Source organism: Macaca nemestrina, chromosome 6, assembly GCF_043159975.1.
Source record: "Macaca nemestrina isolate mMacNem1 chromosome 6, mMacNem.hap1, whole genome shotgun sequence".
NCBI lineage: Eukaryota > Metazoa > Chordata > Mammalia > Primates > Cercopithecidae > Macaca > Macaca nemestrina.
This window is the reverse complement of record NC_092130.1, coordinates 24,824,252-24,840,619: the sequence shown is the minus strand read 5'-3', so window position 1 is coordinate 24,840,619 and position 16,368 is coordinate 24,824,252. Positions and strand designations below refer to the sequence as shown.

At 38.6% G+C, this 16,368-nt stretch overlaps 1 long non-coding RNA gene across 4 annotated transcripts in view; it reads right to left on the bottom strand.

The window, feature by feature from the left end:
- LOC139363726 (uncharacterized) overlaps nucleotides 1-16,368 on the bottom strand; it is a 149,238-nt gene that overhangs the window by 79,902 nt on the left and 52,968 nt on the right. For 2 of the 4 annotated variants that reach the window (XR_011624548.1, XR_011624547.1), the window contains one exon: nucleotides 7,957-8,011. This is a non-coding gene — a long non-coding RNA (uncharacterized lncRNA). Of the gene's footprint in view, nucleotides 1-7,956; nucleotides 8,012-9,592; nucleotides 10,053-10,683; nucleotides 10,971-16,368 lie in introns of those variants that run through there. The other 2 variants (XR_011624545.1, XR_011624546.1) reach the window with 2 other exon arrangements.

Genomic DNA, 16,368 nt, shown 5'->3' with positions numbered 1-16,368 from the left:
TTCTTTGGCCTTATGTATAGAATTCCAAAAAGCTAAAAATTTTCTTTGCCCTCTTGTGGAAAATAGTAACCGTGTAAGTACAGATGTCCAGAATGTTGAGCAGTGTTTTTGCTTCCAAGGAATCTCATGCTACATTTGGAACTTGAAGTTAGGACATTTTGGGAACTGTAATTTGAAATATCTGTAAGAAAGAAAAATAAAGTCTGGAACATTAATAGATTAAGTGGGCTGGTTTATTTCACTTCTCATTAAATATCTTTTCTCTTTTTAATAAATCATCTTAATTTACAGCTATGCTCTAGTAATGGTGCCGTTAATAGGTTTTAACACTTCAACCCATCTTGGTATCAGGAAGAAAAAAGGAGTAATCCTTGTAGAGAGGAATGGGAAAAACCTTTCTGTTATTTAGGAGTCAAGAAGTTGAATTTGGGAAAGAAAAGGAAAGGCCTATTTTCACTCCTCAAACAGAACCAAAGGTACTATAAAACTTAATAAGGCACATTCTGACATTCTAAACATTCCTATGACCTTAGGTAATGTCAAAGAATTTCAGTGTGGCAAACAGACTTGAACAGAGACCTGTGATCTCATCTCCCAGTGTTCATGCCCTTTCATAATCCCTACCCTTGAGTGTGAGCAGGACCTGTAGGATGCTTCTGAGTAATATCCCAAAGAGGCTGGAATATGTCACACCTATGATTACATTACCCATATATATGGCTGAGGTGATGGGCTGGCACTCCTATGATTATCTTATATCATGTGATACTTAATTTTGGCTTCTTTATTACTGGCTGATTTTGGAGAAACAAGTTGCCATGAGTCCTACAGCCAAGAAAACTTACCAAAACCAACAAAATTATTTCCAACAACTTAAATGAGATTTCCAATCCCAGTGTCAAATGACTTTCTCCCGTATTTCTTCAAATAGAACTATTTTTTCTTAACATCAGGTCTCTAAATTATCAGGAATTTTTAGTATAATGTCAAATAATTTTGATTTTATGGTTCTTTTTCAAGTGGAAACACAAATCATTTTGCTTTTCCTTCAGATTCGTGATATCTTGTTTCTTATATTCTAAGTTATCAAATGCTTTATTTAATCTGTTTCTGGATTCTCTGTACTCTTCACTGATGTGTTTGTCTATCCATACATGAATGCCATACACCACATTGTTATTCTCTTATAGGAATTTTGTTTGATTTAATTGTAATGGTCTTGAATTTTGCAGATTAATTCAGAGGAAATTTTTACATCTAATATATTTACTGTTCCCAACTACAAATGTGATTATCTCTCCATCATTTGCTTAGATATTTTCTGTGACTTTCATTAACATTTCAAAATTTTCTCCACAAAGTACTCAACATGTTTTATTAGATCCATTTTTTGACTTGTATAGTTTTATTATTGTTGTGATGGTAGCAATTTTCCTTTTACATTAATTCATTAACAATATATAAATATTTATTGATTTTTGTAGTTGACTCTATATCCAATAACCATGTTGAATCATCTTATATATTCTGGTAGTTTGATTTTTGTGTGGGGGGATTTTCTATATACATAACTTAATAGCAAATGACAAAACTCTCTAATATTTATACATACCAATTATTTTCCGTATCTTATTCCATTGGCTAAGATCTTCAGTAAAATAATGATAGAAGTTAAAATGGGAGTCGTCATCTTGTATCTTTGATGGAAATGCTCCTAAAGTTTCATCATTAAATATTACATTTGCTGTAGGATTTATCAGAAGAAAAAATGTTCTTGCTATTCCTTGTTTGGTTAAAAACTTTTAATAGTGAAATGTGTTATTAAGAATATCGGCCGGGCGTGGTGACTCAAGCCTGTAATCTCAGCACTTTGGGTGGCCGAGGCGGGCGGATCACGCGATCAGGAGATCGAGACCATCCTGGCCAGCACCGTGAAACCCCGTCTCTACTAAAAGATACAAAAAATTAGCTGGGCGCATTGACGGGTGCCTGTAGTCCCAGCTACTCAGGAGGCTGAGGCAGGAGAATGGCGTGAACCCGGGGGGCGGATCTTGCAGTGAGCCGAGATCACACCACTGCACTCCAGCCTGGGCAACAGAGCGAGACTCCATCTCAAAAAAAAAAAAAAAAAAGAATATCTAATGATTTTTCTGAGTGCATTGAGATCACCATGTTTTTCACAACTGATTATATATAAGGGTAGCAAATTAGCATGGTGATTTTTAAGACATTATGACTTTAAAACATTGTTGGGATAAACCCTACCTAGACATGATTTATTATATTTAAAATATGGCTGGACTCGACTTATGGGTATTTTACTTGGAAATTCTACATCCATGTTTATAAATTAAATCGGTTAGTAATTCTATTTGCTTATACTATCCCTTTTTAGTTTTGACATATAAAAAAAAAAAGTCCTAGTCTCGTAAACTGAGTTGGGTAGTTGCCTTTTTTTCTGTTATTTGAAACAATTTACATAAATTATAGTTTAAATGTTCTTTGAACATTTGTTAAATTTGTTTGTAAAACTGTCTTTGCCTGGAATCTTCATAAGAGAGAAATTTAAAAAATATTTCTAATTGTTTGAGGTTGGAAGGAATAATTTGCTGTGTCAGCTTAGTCTGCTATTCTGAAAATAAATCCCTTTTTAAAAAAATGTTTTTTTCCACCAAGGGTAAACAAAGATGCCTCTTTGTGAGCCTTTAAAATTTCAAGTTAAAAAAAAAGACCCAATCAATAGAGCATGTAGGGGATGATCTGTCTATATTCAGAGGCCTGTGTTTGACATCAGGAAACTTTACTCTCCCTTCAAAGTGGGTACTGTCATTTGATCCCCACCCAAATGTGTACCATCATTCTTGGCCTGTGTAATAACCAATAATCAGAGCTGTCCCTTTAGTGTGCCTACTTGCTACCCTTATAATCAATAGGAACTTTATGAGAAATTTTTTTTTGTTTGTGTTTTACACAAAAAGAAAAAAGGTGATTAGAGAAATGACATAAATTGGCTAGGGTTACTTGGCTGAGACAGTGGCAGAGAAGGGTTGTGAAACCATGTGTATCTGATTCATTACATCATGGCTGGCATTTCAGAAATATTTGCTGTTTCCCTTTAATCCTTGCTTTAATGCACAGTTTCCAGCTAAAGACTTATTTGCCAATCCAATTTTCCCTCAAGTTTAATTTGCTTTTATTAACTCCTTTCATAATCTCTTTGGCAAAAGCAATGTTTGCAGTGTTTTGTTTGGGCAAAAATAGTGTTAATATTCTCCATGCTGTTCCTGTTTCTTTTACTTTCTCCCCCAAGTTATCTGTGTATAGTCTTTCATTTGTTTGGCTGGGTTTATTAATACAGTCTCAACAGATGCATTTAGTTGAACAAAGAATATGAATAATATTTTTCTTTAATCACCATTAACTGATCATACAACTGAATAAAGCCTTTTAGTCAAAATGTCAGAACCATCAGAAAAACTCGTTTCATTTTTTCTGTGTTCCAGTAGACCTCTGTTTCACCACATGAGAGAGACAAGATTAGTGGAGGCTTTGAAAAGCACTGTCTTTGTATCAGAATGACTTGAACATGAATCCCAGCTTCACCATTTTTAATGAGAAACAAAGGGAACTTAGCAAATTGCACTATTTGACATACTTCTCCCCCTTTTATATTTTTAGAGTTATAATTCACACACCATGAAATTCACCATTTAAAAAGTACTATTTAATGCTATTCACAAAGTTGTACAACAATCACTACTATCTAATCCCAGAACATTTTTATCACCCCAAAAAGAAATCTGTACCTGTTAGTAGTCACCCCCCATACCTCTCTCCTCTCAACCCCTGGCTACCACCATTCTGCTTTCTCTATGAGTTTGACTATCCTAAATACCTCATGTCAGTGGGATCACATAGTATTTGTCCTTTCATGACTGGTTTATTTCACTTGGCATAATGTCCTCAAGGTTCATCCATGTTGTATCATATATTAGTACTTCTTTCCTTTTAATGGTTGAATAACATTTCATTGTATGAAGACCACATATTAGTTATCCATTCTTCAGTTGATGAACATCTATGTTGCTTCCATTTTTGGCTATTACAAATAATGCTACTATGAACATTCATGTACAAGTTTTTGTGTAAACATATGTTTTAATTTCTCTTGAGTATATACCTAGGAGTGAAATTGCTGTATCATATGGTAACTCTATGTTTAAGTTTGTGGGGAACAGCCAGACTGTTTTCCACAGTGGCTGCATCATTTTATATTTCCATTGGAAATGTAGGAAGGTTAAAATTACCTCATATCCTCACCAACACTTGCTAGTTTACTTCTTTTTTTAGAGATGGAGTCTTACTATGTTGCCCAGGGTGGTCTCAAACTCCTGGCTCAAGTGATCCTCCTGCCTTAACCTCCCAAAGTGCTGGGATTACAGGCATGAGCCACCATGCCTGGGTCGTCTTCTTCTTTCTTCTTTCTTCCTCCTCCTCCTCCTCTTCTTCTTCTTCCTCCTCTTCTTCTTCCTCTTCTTCTTCTTCCTCCTCCTCCTCCTCCTCCTCCTCCTCCTCCTCCTCCTCCTCCTCTTCTTCTTCTTCTTCTTCTTCTTCTTCTTCTTCTTCTTCTTCTTTATTATGGCTATCTTAGTGGCTTTTAAGTGGCATCTCATAGTTTTGACTTGCATTTCGCTAATGACTAATGATTTTGAGCATCTTTTCTTGAGCTTATTGACCATTTATGTATCTTATTTGGAGAAATGTCTATTGAAATCCTTTGCCCATTCTTAAATTGAATTGTTTGTCCATTATTGTTATAAGGGTTATTCTATATTCTGGATATTATTTCTTTAACAAATATATGAGTTGTAAATATTTTTTTCCATTTGTGAGTTGAATTTTTACATTCTTGATAACTGATACACTTAGATGCAATCTTATTTAATCTTGTAGTATCTTTATGAAGTAGACAATGTTAGATCCATTTTTAGGCCAAAGAAACACAGTCAGAGAGGTTATATGGCTTGCTCAAGATCACACACTAGTAGGAGGTAGAATCCAGATTTAAGCCTAATATTTGGTTCAATGCCCATGAGCTTGCTAACCGTGCCTACTGCCTCCTTACAAGATAGCAGCGCAAGTCATGCTCCAAAGCAGTACATGATTCATGACCAACCAAGAGGTATAGATACAGCTCTAGGTTCAGACAAATGTATACACGTGTAGAGGCCAAAATTATCTGAGGAAACTTCATGGGATCAGAGTTTCAAAAGGCTAGGTAGAGTGGAACATGGAGCATTCTGAGAATATTGTCAGCAAAGGCCCTAAAGTGGGAACACTAAGTTGATTCAAAGAACAATAAATAAACTCCAGGGCTGAAGTGGAGGATATTATAGGCAACAGTGAGAGATAAGACTAGAAAAGTAATTTATGTCAGATAATGGAGTATGTAGGTGTTTATTATTATTATTATTGGCTGATGTTAGGCAATGAGAAACCATGGATGGCTTTAAAAATGTAGAATGTTAGGGCAATTAGTCTGGCAGATTAGATGAATGGACAGAAGGACTAGAAGATGTCAACACTGTTTGAAATTGAATGCAGATTTTTTATAAAATGATAAAAGCCTAGTAGAGGCCGGGCACAGTGGCTCAAGCCTGTAATCCCAGCACTTTGGGAGGCCGAGACGGGCAGATCACGAGGTCAGGAGATCGAGACCATCCTGGCTAACCCGGTGAAACCCCGTCTCTACTAAAAAGTACAAAAAACCAGCCGGGCGAGGTGGCGGGCGCCTGTAGTCCCAGCTACTCGGGAGGCTGAGGCAGGAGAATGGCGTAAACCCGGGAGGCGGAGCTTGTAGTGAGCTGAGATCTGGCCACTGCACTCCAGCCTGGGCGACAGAGCGAGACTCCGTCTCAAAAAAAAAAAAAAAAAAAAAAAGCCTAGTAGAAATGGCAGGGGTGAAAAATGAAAAAGTATGAAAAGACACAAGAAATAATCTCTAAGTCGTGATGAGTTGCTGCATGTATAAAGGAATCTACATGTGAATTCTACAAGATAAATATGGAGTAATAATAATAAAAATAATGCCAGACATTGAATGGGTATTTTTTATTTGCCAGGGGAAAGAAAAACACCATGAACAATTTTAGTCTCGATGAACAGGTAGAGATTTAGTTGGAGTGGGGACAGTCAAGGTGGAGAAAAGGTTATGCTAAGTGCTTTGAATGTGTTCTTATTTAATCCCCACAACAACTCTTTTTTACAGATGAGAAACATGGGGCTCAGGGAGGTCCAGCAACTTGGTCCAAGTTGAAGAGTTAATAAGATATGAAGTAAGGACTCAAGCCCAGACCTGTTATAATACAGAGCAAAGAATCAAAGAAAGCTTTGAGGTTTTAATCTTGAAAAACTGGGAGTATACTAAAAACTCTAACTGAAATAGAGTTCAGACATTTAAAAGAAACTTGAGGTAGGAAGAAGGTGTTTTGTCTTGGACTTCAATGTGAAGAAGGCCCATTTACTTGGAAATACTTAAAACAAAGGGAGAAAGGAAAAGGGAGGAAGGCAAGGGCTGAGAGAGAAATGCAAAGGGAAGGGAAAGAGAATCTATAGTATGTGCCTAATAGGAAGTTAAAGCCATGAGGTGAATAGTCATCAAGGTAGAATGGGCAGAGTGAAGAAGAAAATGCTGGATATTAAGGAAAGTGGAAGAGAGAAGCAAGAAGACGAAGAAGATGAATGGTCAGAGAAGTAACAGGAGAACATGAAGGTGGAGTTAAAGAGAGGGTGTGTCAGAAAGTAAAGAACAGCAAAGACTGAGAAAGGCAATGCTGCATGGTGTCTTGTGGTGCTTTTGAAAACCTGCTTCAGAGAGAAGTGATGTAGGTACAGTCCAGGGACTTGAGGTATTAGAAAGTGAACAGAAAAACTGGGCCATATGGGTGGAGGATTTAATTAAATCAGTTGAGCAGTATTTGGAAGGAAAGAGCACTGAAGTTAGAGGAACACCAGGGTCTAGAGATTAGTCTGGAGCTGATGGAATTCTGTGTATTTTTGAAGACAGAAGGAAGAAATACAGGTGGAGGGATCAAACAAAAGCAGAAAGGAAAGAGATGCATTTCTAATGGTACTAAGCTAGCTACTAGTGGAAAGTTTTTGTTGTTGATTTTTACAGTCAAAAGCTCATGTTTATTTTCAGGCAGTGTAATAGGGTTTTCTCTCAACAGCCCTACTAGGTAAATCATATTTGTGCTTTTTCAAGAGACAGTGAAAATGATTCTTGTTTTGGAAGCCTTGGGCCATTCTTCTATCCCCGAAATCACACAAAGTGGGTGATTACCCGTGAGCTTACATTTAAGAGCAGTTCTTCCCGTGAATTTTACTCACAGGAATTTGGGTCACAAAAGTGGAGTAGTATTGTTGCTAATAAAAGTAGCTAACACTTCTGTTTGCCATGTGCCTGGCACTTTTCTAAGTGTTCTATGTGTGTTAATTCATTTAATTCTCTCAGCCACTCTAGACAAAGGTACTAGTGCAGGTGAGGAAACCGAGACTCAGAGAAGTTAAATAACCCAAAATGATGGTGGTGGTGGTGGTGGTGGTGGTGTCAGAAATGAAGTATAGACAAGTGGGTTGCACCAATGTTTGTACTCTTAAATTCTACACTAGACGGCCTTAGTATTGTGTTGTCCTTTAGGATTTCCAAAGCACATATTTTATTTCTTTGATTCACAACTAACCATGTGGGATATGTTTATACTTTTTAGCAAAGTAGAAACTGAGTCACAGGAAAGTTAACATTCTGTTGCCAGTGAGTAAGAGATTGAACATGAAATGATATCCAGGTCTTCTTACTCTTAGATTTGTGTGTTTCTCCCTAGAAGATGACATAGGGCAAAGGCAGTCAACTCTGAAAATCAGAGATGTGGTGACCCATCCCAGCTCTGAACTTACTGGCAATGTGATCACAGTCAAGTCCCTCGCCTAATCCAGCTCATGGTTTTCTTCTCTGTCAAATAAAGGGGTGAGATGTCATGATACACAATAGTGAGGCCCAGCATAAACATGATACCAGCCATGTATGTAATTTCCAGTTTTCCAGTAGCTGTATTAAACAGGTAAAATGCTACTAGGTGAAATTAATTTTTATTGTATATATAATTTAACCCAGTTTATACAGTATATGATTATTTCAACGTGAAATCAATATAAAAATTACCACATTCTGGTTTTAAGTCTTCCAAATTCAGTGTGTATTTTATACACTCAACACATCTCAGTTTGGACTAGCCACACTTCAAGTGCTCGATAGCCCACATGTGGCTAGTGACCACAGTAGCAGACAGCGCAGATCTATACTTTAAGCAGTAAGGAGCACAGAATCTCTTCCCCAAAGACAGGTAGCTGGAACCATCACAGCCAGCAGCAGGTGCTGCTAAGATATTTGCCTGCCCATCTGCTTAGCTTCAAGTCCTCCTTTTTCTCAGGCTCCAAGGCATCTGCCTGCCTCAGCTAAGTAGAGTGGGAAATTATAAATGATGATTCGCTCCATAGCCCGAGCCCCTCAACAGTCAGTTCCTATGAAGCTCACGCAACAAGGGCATCATCTTTCCAGGCTGACAGCCCTGGGACAATGACACTTGTGGTAAATTAAGCAGAATGTTGATGAAAAATGAAGCATGATCACAATCTAGCAGTACTAGCAGTCGGCAGAGTCTGCTGTGGCCCTTGACAAATGCATTCCCTTTTAGAAATTTCCATGGCATCTGAGTGCTGGATCGTCTATTATCCTGCATGTTATGTATGAGGAGAGAAATGAAATGAAATGAAACTCACATAATCCTCGTAAAGGCAGATTTACTGGGTACCATCATAGTTTGGGGAGGAAATCCCCTTGCAAGAGGGCGTGCCTCTTAAAAACATCTTAACAGTAACAGGCCTTTTTTCATAGTTTACAAGTATGGGTCAATCCTAGAAGAATAGAGGGAGAATAGAATTTCCCTTTCATTAGTCAAACAGGCCAACTAAACCAGCACATTTACTGAAAACCTAAAGACCAGGAAGTTTTAATAATTATTCCATTTCAGTTCACAGAGGTCCTAGAGATATGCCAGTCTGCTTCTGAGAACACAGGATAGTGCAAAATTGGTCCATAGTTAGAGGCTCTTAGGATAATCTCATAAAAATAAAAGGCCTTAATAGCCACAAATAGCCATTATTACTATTCATAAACATTAACACTAGTGAATGCAGTAATAAAATGTTTAAGCCTAGCGTAGCATTCCTCTCTGGTCAGGAATTGCTTTTCAAAGTGCACCTATTTGCAATCGTGGTGAAGTGATATGAATTTGATGTTGTGTTATAGAACTGGGAGGAATCTTAATGATCACTTGTTTCATACCAATTAGGAACATGGTAATGCATGCCTCGTACCCATGGCAGACGCTACCAGTCAGTCTTTCTTCCCGCTAAACCTGAACACGGGCTTAACATTTTTCTCAACAAGGAGTTTCAGGCCACAAATTATAAAGCAATCAGTATTACCAAGGTGAGCCTGTTTCCCACCTCTCATCAAGTGAAAAACTCTTACCTTAAACATGGGGGACACAAAGCTGGAGAGTTAAGCTGCTCTCTAGAATCTCATTCACCAAAAACTCCTGGTTGAGGGGAAGACTGGAACCCAGGCATGCCTCCTGGGCTCTAGGTTTGTCCTCTTGCAACTACTTTCTACCCATGGAACGTTTGGGCTATAGGAAAGTTCCATATGCTATGCAGAAGTCTGTTTCTTGAGATTATCTATCATTGGTGCCATGTTTGTAGTTCATGAAGACTAAATCCCATAGGGTCCCCCCAACCAATGAAGCAGCTGTTTAGATTCTTCAGAACAACTCTCATGCCCCCATGCAAAGGCCACCATTATGCTCACATTCTTCTTATGCTGTTGTTGTTATACTGTTCTCTGTCGCTCTGGATAGGCTAGCGTGTGTTTAAATTGCTCCTAAGGAGTGATCTCCAGAAATGAGCACAGTGCTCGCTGTGTGGATGTAGCACTGCAGGGTAGGACACAGGTTCAAGACAGAATATGGATTATTGAAGGGTTTAGAGTAAGAGTTCACAGACCTTGGTCATTTACACACCATCATTATAATTATGTTTTTGCCTTGCATGCATTTAACCTTTATTACTTTTTATGTGATAATTTCTTAAAACATTTACATTTTTCTTACATAAACATTTACTTTCAAAAGAAACTTTTATTATCACAAATAAAAAAAAAATATTTGACATAGGGCCAGGCACGGTGGCTCACACCTGTAATCCTATCACTTTGGAAGGCCGAGGCAGGTAAATCACTTGAGGCCAGGAGTTCGAGACCAGCCTGGCCAATATGGTGAAACCCCGTCTCTACTAAAAATATGAAAATTAGCCAGGCATAGTGGCATGCACCTGCAATGCCAGCTACTTGGGAGGCTGAGGCACAAGAATTGCTTGAACCCGGAGGCAGAGGTTGCAGTGATCTAAGATCATGCACTCCAGCCACGTGACAGAGCAAGGCTCTGTCTCAAACAACAACAACAACCACCACCACCAAACTTGACATAAATCAAAGGCAGCTATAAAAATGAACACAGCACAGTGAACACAGAATAATGTTGTTCCCTTCTAGTTAAATTCTGTTACCTGCCAGGGCCTCTTTGTTGAAAGGGGAGGTTACAGGTGTCACAGAATTTTTAAAAACATACTAGCATCAAATTAAGACTTTATGATAATCAGAAGAATGAAAAAAAAAAAAGATTAAAAGAACAATTCTCTCCCTGTGTGATCCAGTGTTCTTTAAAGATGTGCCCACAGAAACCTAAGGAGGCAGGAGAATAGGGTTTGGAGGCAAGAAACAAAAGGCCAACTCATGCTGACTGGATATCACATGCTACTCCCTTTCCAACCACTCCTGTGTGGAAGTTGCTGCGTGGCAGTTGCTGCGTGGCGGTTGCTGTGCGGCAGTTGGAAAATGAAAGTACCTCTGATTGGCTCCCTCTCACAACCAACCAGACTGGTTGCAGGCCTACCCTCCCCTCCCTCAATGAATCCGGCTGGTCGTGGGCCACTAGAGTGAATCAATGGGAAACCTCTAGAGGGTATTTAAACCCCCAAATTCTGTAACCAATACTGTTGAGCTGCTTGCTTGGCCAGCTCCCACCCTGTGGAGTGTACTCTCATTTAAAATAAATCTCTGCTTTGGCTGCCTTGCTTATGTGCTTTGTCCAGTTCTTTGTTCAAGACGCCAAGAACCGGGACTACTACCCTCAACTGGTAACACTAACTCCTATCACTTGTGCTACCTGGTGCAATCCCATCTACCGCCCCATCTCATCCTGCAGGCAGTCAGAGGTGTGTGCCCCAAGCTCTGGAAAATACGGATCCGGTGTACTTCTATCACTAGATTTCCTCTCAGCTGGCTAAAGAAACAAAGTCTTCTTTCCTATCTGTCTCAGATGTGCTTCTCTCTCCAGGAGCCAATAGTCTTTCCTTTCTGGAGTTCCAGAGGCCTCTTTTTTTCCCCAAGCTCTGTTCATTTAATTTTGTGCCATAAGTAAGGGTGTTTCCTGGATTCAGTGCAAGCCCTCAGAGTCTCTGTTATCCCTCTGAGTCATGTATTTTTCTCCTTGATGATTTCTAGACTGAAACAAAATTGGGCAAACCTCATGCCTCAAGGAACACATGGGCATCAACGTCTCCATAGCTGCAGAGAACATATGAACACAGTTGTCTTTTTGAAGTCATTTGAGAGGTGTGCAAGGTCCTCCCTGACAAATGCTTTCCTGTCCTTGTCATCTCCACCATTTGAGATGTGGTTAAGAGCACTGGGGTCTGAAGTTTGAGCCATGGCTTTGCTAATTATCAGCTGTGTAACTCTGAGAAAGTTAATACCTCAGTGCCTCAGTTTACTTCTCTTTAAAATGGAGCTTACCCTCAATAAACTAGGCATCAGAGGAACATACCTCAAAATAATAAAAGCCATCTATGACAAACCCACAGCCCAAAATCATACTGAATAGGCAAAAGCTGGAAGCATTTCCCTTGAAAACCAGCACAAGATAAGAATGCCCTCTCTCACCACTCCTATTTAACAGAGTACTGGAAGTCCTGGCTGGAGCAATCATGCAGGAGAAAGAAATAAAAGGCATCCAAATAGGAAGAGAGGAAGTCAAACTATCCCTATTTGCAGAGGCATGATTCTATATCAACCTATAGTCTCAGCACAAAAGTTCCTTGATCTGATGAACAATTTCAGCAAACTTTCAGGATACAAATCAACATACAAATCAGTAGCAACACTATACACTGACAACAGTCAAGCTGAGAGCCAAATCAGGAGCACAATCCTACTTACAATAGCCACAAAAATAACAAAATACCTAGGAACACAACTAACCAGGAAGGCTAAAAGTTTCTACAGTAAAAATTACAAAACAACTGCTCAAATAAAATCAGTGATGACACAAACAAATGGAAAACATTCCATCCTCATGGATAGGAATAATCATTATAACAAAAAATGGCCATACTGCCCAAAGTAATGTACAGATTCAATGTTATTCCTATCAAACTACCAATGACATTCTTGAATTAGAATTAGAAAAATATATTTTAAAATTCATATGAACCAAAAAAAGAGCCCAAATATCCAAAGCAATCCTAAACAACAACAGCAACAAAACAAAGCCAGAGGCATCATGTTACCCAACCTCAAACTATGCTACAAGGTTACAGTAACCCAAACAGCATGGTACTGGTACAAAAACAGAAACATAAACCAATGAAACAGAATAGAGAGCTTAGAAATAAGGCTGCACACCTACAACCATCTGATCTTTGACAAAACTGATGAAAACAAGCAATGGGGAAAAGACTCCCTATTTAATAAATGGTGTTGGGATAACTGGCTAGCCATATGCAGAAGATTGAACCACCTTACACCACATACAAAAATCAACTCAAGATGGATTAAGGATTTACATTGAAAACCCAAAACTATAAAACCCTGGAAGATAACTTAGGAAATACCATTCTAGGCGTAGGACCTGGCAAAGATTTCATGACAAAGAGGCCAAAAACAATAGCAACAAAAAATTGACAAGTGGGACCTAATTAAACTAAAGAGCCTCTGCACAGCAAAAGAAACTATCAACAGTGTAAACAAACTACAAAATGGGAGAAAATATTTGCAAACTATGCATCTGACAAAGGTCTAATATCCAACATGTGTAAGAAACTTAAACAAATTTACAAGCAAAAACCAAACAAGCCCATTAAAAATTGGGCAAAGGGCATGACAGACACATTTTTCTTTTTTTGAGACACGGTCTTACTATGTCACCCAGGCTGCAGTATAGTGGTGCCATCTTGGCTCAATGCAACCTCCACCTCCTTGGCTCAAGGAATCCTTCCACTTCAGCCTCCCAAGTAGCTGGGACTACAGGCATGCACCATCATGCCTGGCTAAGTTTTTGTACTTTTTGTAGACACGAGGTTTTTCCATGTTGCCCAGGCTAGTCTCAAACTCCTGAGCTCAAGCAATCCAACCACCTCGGCCTCCCAAAGTGCTGGGATTACGGGCATGAGCCACCGTGACTGGTCTGAACAGACAGTTTTCAAAAGAAGACATACATGCAGCCAATAAGAATAAGAAAAAATTATTAACACCACTAAACATTAGAGAAATGCAAATCAAAACTACAATAAGATACCATCTCACACCAGTCAGAATGACTATTAATAAGACATCAAAAAATAACAGATGCTGGCAAAGTTGCAGAGAAAAGGGAACATTTATGAACTGCTGGTGAGACCGTAAATTAGTTCAGCCATTGTGGAAAGTAGTGTGGCAATTCTTCAAAGAACTCAGCATTACCATTCAACCAAACACCCTATTATTGGGTGTATATCCAAAGGAATATAAATCACTCTGCCATAAAGACACATGTATACATATGTTCATCAAAACACTATTCACAATAGCAAACACAGGAAAGCAACCTAAATGCCCATCAATGGTAGCCTGGATAAAGAAAAATATGGCACATATACACCATGGAATACTATGCAGCCATAAAAGAGAGCAAAATCATGTCTGTTGCAGCAATGTGGATGGAGCTGGAGGCCATTATCCTAAGCAAACTAACACAGGAATAGAAAACCAAATACTACATGTTCTCACTGACGAGTGGGAGCTAAACAACCGGAACACGTGAACACTAGGGGAAACAACAGAAACTAGGGCCTAGTTGACAGTAGAGGTTGGGAGGAGGGAGAGGAGCAGAAAAAATACCTATAGGGTTATGCTTATTACCTGGGTTATGAAATAGTCTATACACCAAATCCCTATGACATGCAGTTTACCTATATAACAATCCTGATGTACCCCTGAAGCTAAAATAAAAGTTAAAAGAAAAATAAATAAATAAATAAATAAATAGAAATGGGACTTGCACTAGTACCTACCTCACAGGGTTGTTGTAAGATTCAAATGAGTTAATTCACAAAGGCACATAGAAAATAGTGTACAAGCAATGAGTGTGAACAGAAACAATGACCATCCTGCTATATTCTTCAAAGACACATTTCTTGTTTATATTTTTTTGCTTGGGGTAGAGGAGAAGAGGACAGAAAATATTTTATCCAAGGAAGGAACACAGGAATGAAAAATTTGATTCCTAAATTCCATTCCTATCTATGTGATAAGATGTAGTTTTGGGGCCTTGTGCTTTAGCCTGTCTTGCTCTACAAATGAAAAACATATTACCACTCATAACTTTAAATACCTATCAAGCTAATTCTCCCAGCACCTTGTGAGAGGGTTCTTAATAATTAGCTCTGTTTTACAAACAAGTATACTGAGATTCAAAAAGATTAAATGGCTTATCCAAGAATTAGCCAGTTTAAAAGATATGGGCTAGGTCATTCAGGATCTTTCTCTCTTTTGCTTATTTCAAAGACGGCGATGTAACAAAGATCTAGAAAATAAATGTTTTAGAGAAATAAAGATGAAAATCTACACCTAAGAGGATGGTGGGAGACAGGGAAATTTTACCCAGCCTCAGAGTTTAGTCTACCATTAATATGTTCATGGCGTCTAAAGCTCTCTCTTATGTATATATGTAAGAATGTATGTATGTATAATTTCAACTTCTATTTTTGATTCAGGTGGTGTGCGTAGGTTTATTACATGGGTATATTGCATGATGCTGAGGTTTGGGTAAAATTGATTCCATCACCCAAGTAATGAGCACAGTACCAATCAGTTTTTCAACACTTGTCCTCTCCCTCCCTCTCCTGTCTAGTAGTCTCCAGTGTCTATTCTTGCCATCTTTGTGTCCATGAATACCCAATGTTTGGTTCCCACTTATAAGTGACAATAGGCAGTATTTGGTTTTCTGTCTTTGTGTTAATTCACTTAGGATAATGGCCTGCAGCTCCATCCACGTTGCTGCAAAAGACATGATTTTGTTCTTTTTATGACTGCATAGTATTCCATGTGTATATGTACCACATTCTGTTTATCCAATTTACCGTTGGTGAGCACACAGGTTAATTCCATGTCTTTGCTATTGTGAATATGCTGTGATGAACATATGAATGCATACGTCTTTTTGGTAGAACAACTTATTTTCTTTTGGATATTGTATTAGTCCATTCTTGCACTGATATAAAGAAATACCTGAGACTGGGTAATTTATGAAGAAAAGCAGTTTAATTGGCTCACAGTTCCACAGACTGTACAGAAAGCATGATGTTGGCATCTGCTCAGCTTCTGGTGAGGCCTCAGGGAGATTATAATCATGGCAGAAGGTAAGGGCGGGGGCAGGCATGTCACATGGTCAGAGCCAGGGCAAGAGGTGGAGAAAGATGCCACACACTTTTAAATGACCAGATCTCATGAGAACTCACTCACTATCATGAGGACAGCACTAAGGGGATGGTACTGAACAATCCATGAGAAATCTGCTCCCATGACCCAATCACCTCCCACCAGGCCCCACCTGCAACATTGGGGATTACAATTTAACATGAGATTTTGGTGGGAACACAAGATCCAAACCATATCAGATACATACCCAGTAATGGCATTGCTGGGTTGAATTGTAGTTCTGTTTTAAGTTCTTTGAGAGGTTTTGAAAATGCTTTCCACAATGGCTGAACTAATTTACATTCCTACCAACAGTGTATAAGTGTTCTCTTTTCTCTGCAGCCTTGCCAGCATCTGTTTTTGTTTTCTTTTACTTTTTAATAATAGCCATTCTAACTGGTGTAATGTTTTATTGTGGTTTTGATTTGCATTTCTCTGATGATTAGGAGGTTGAACAT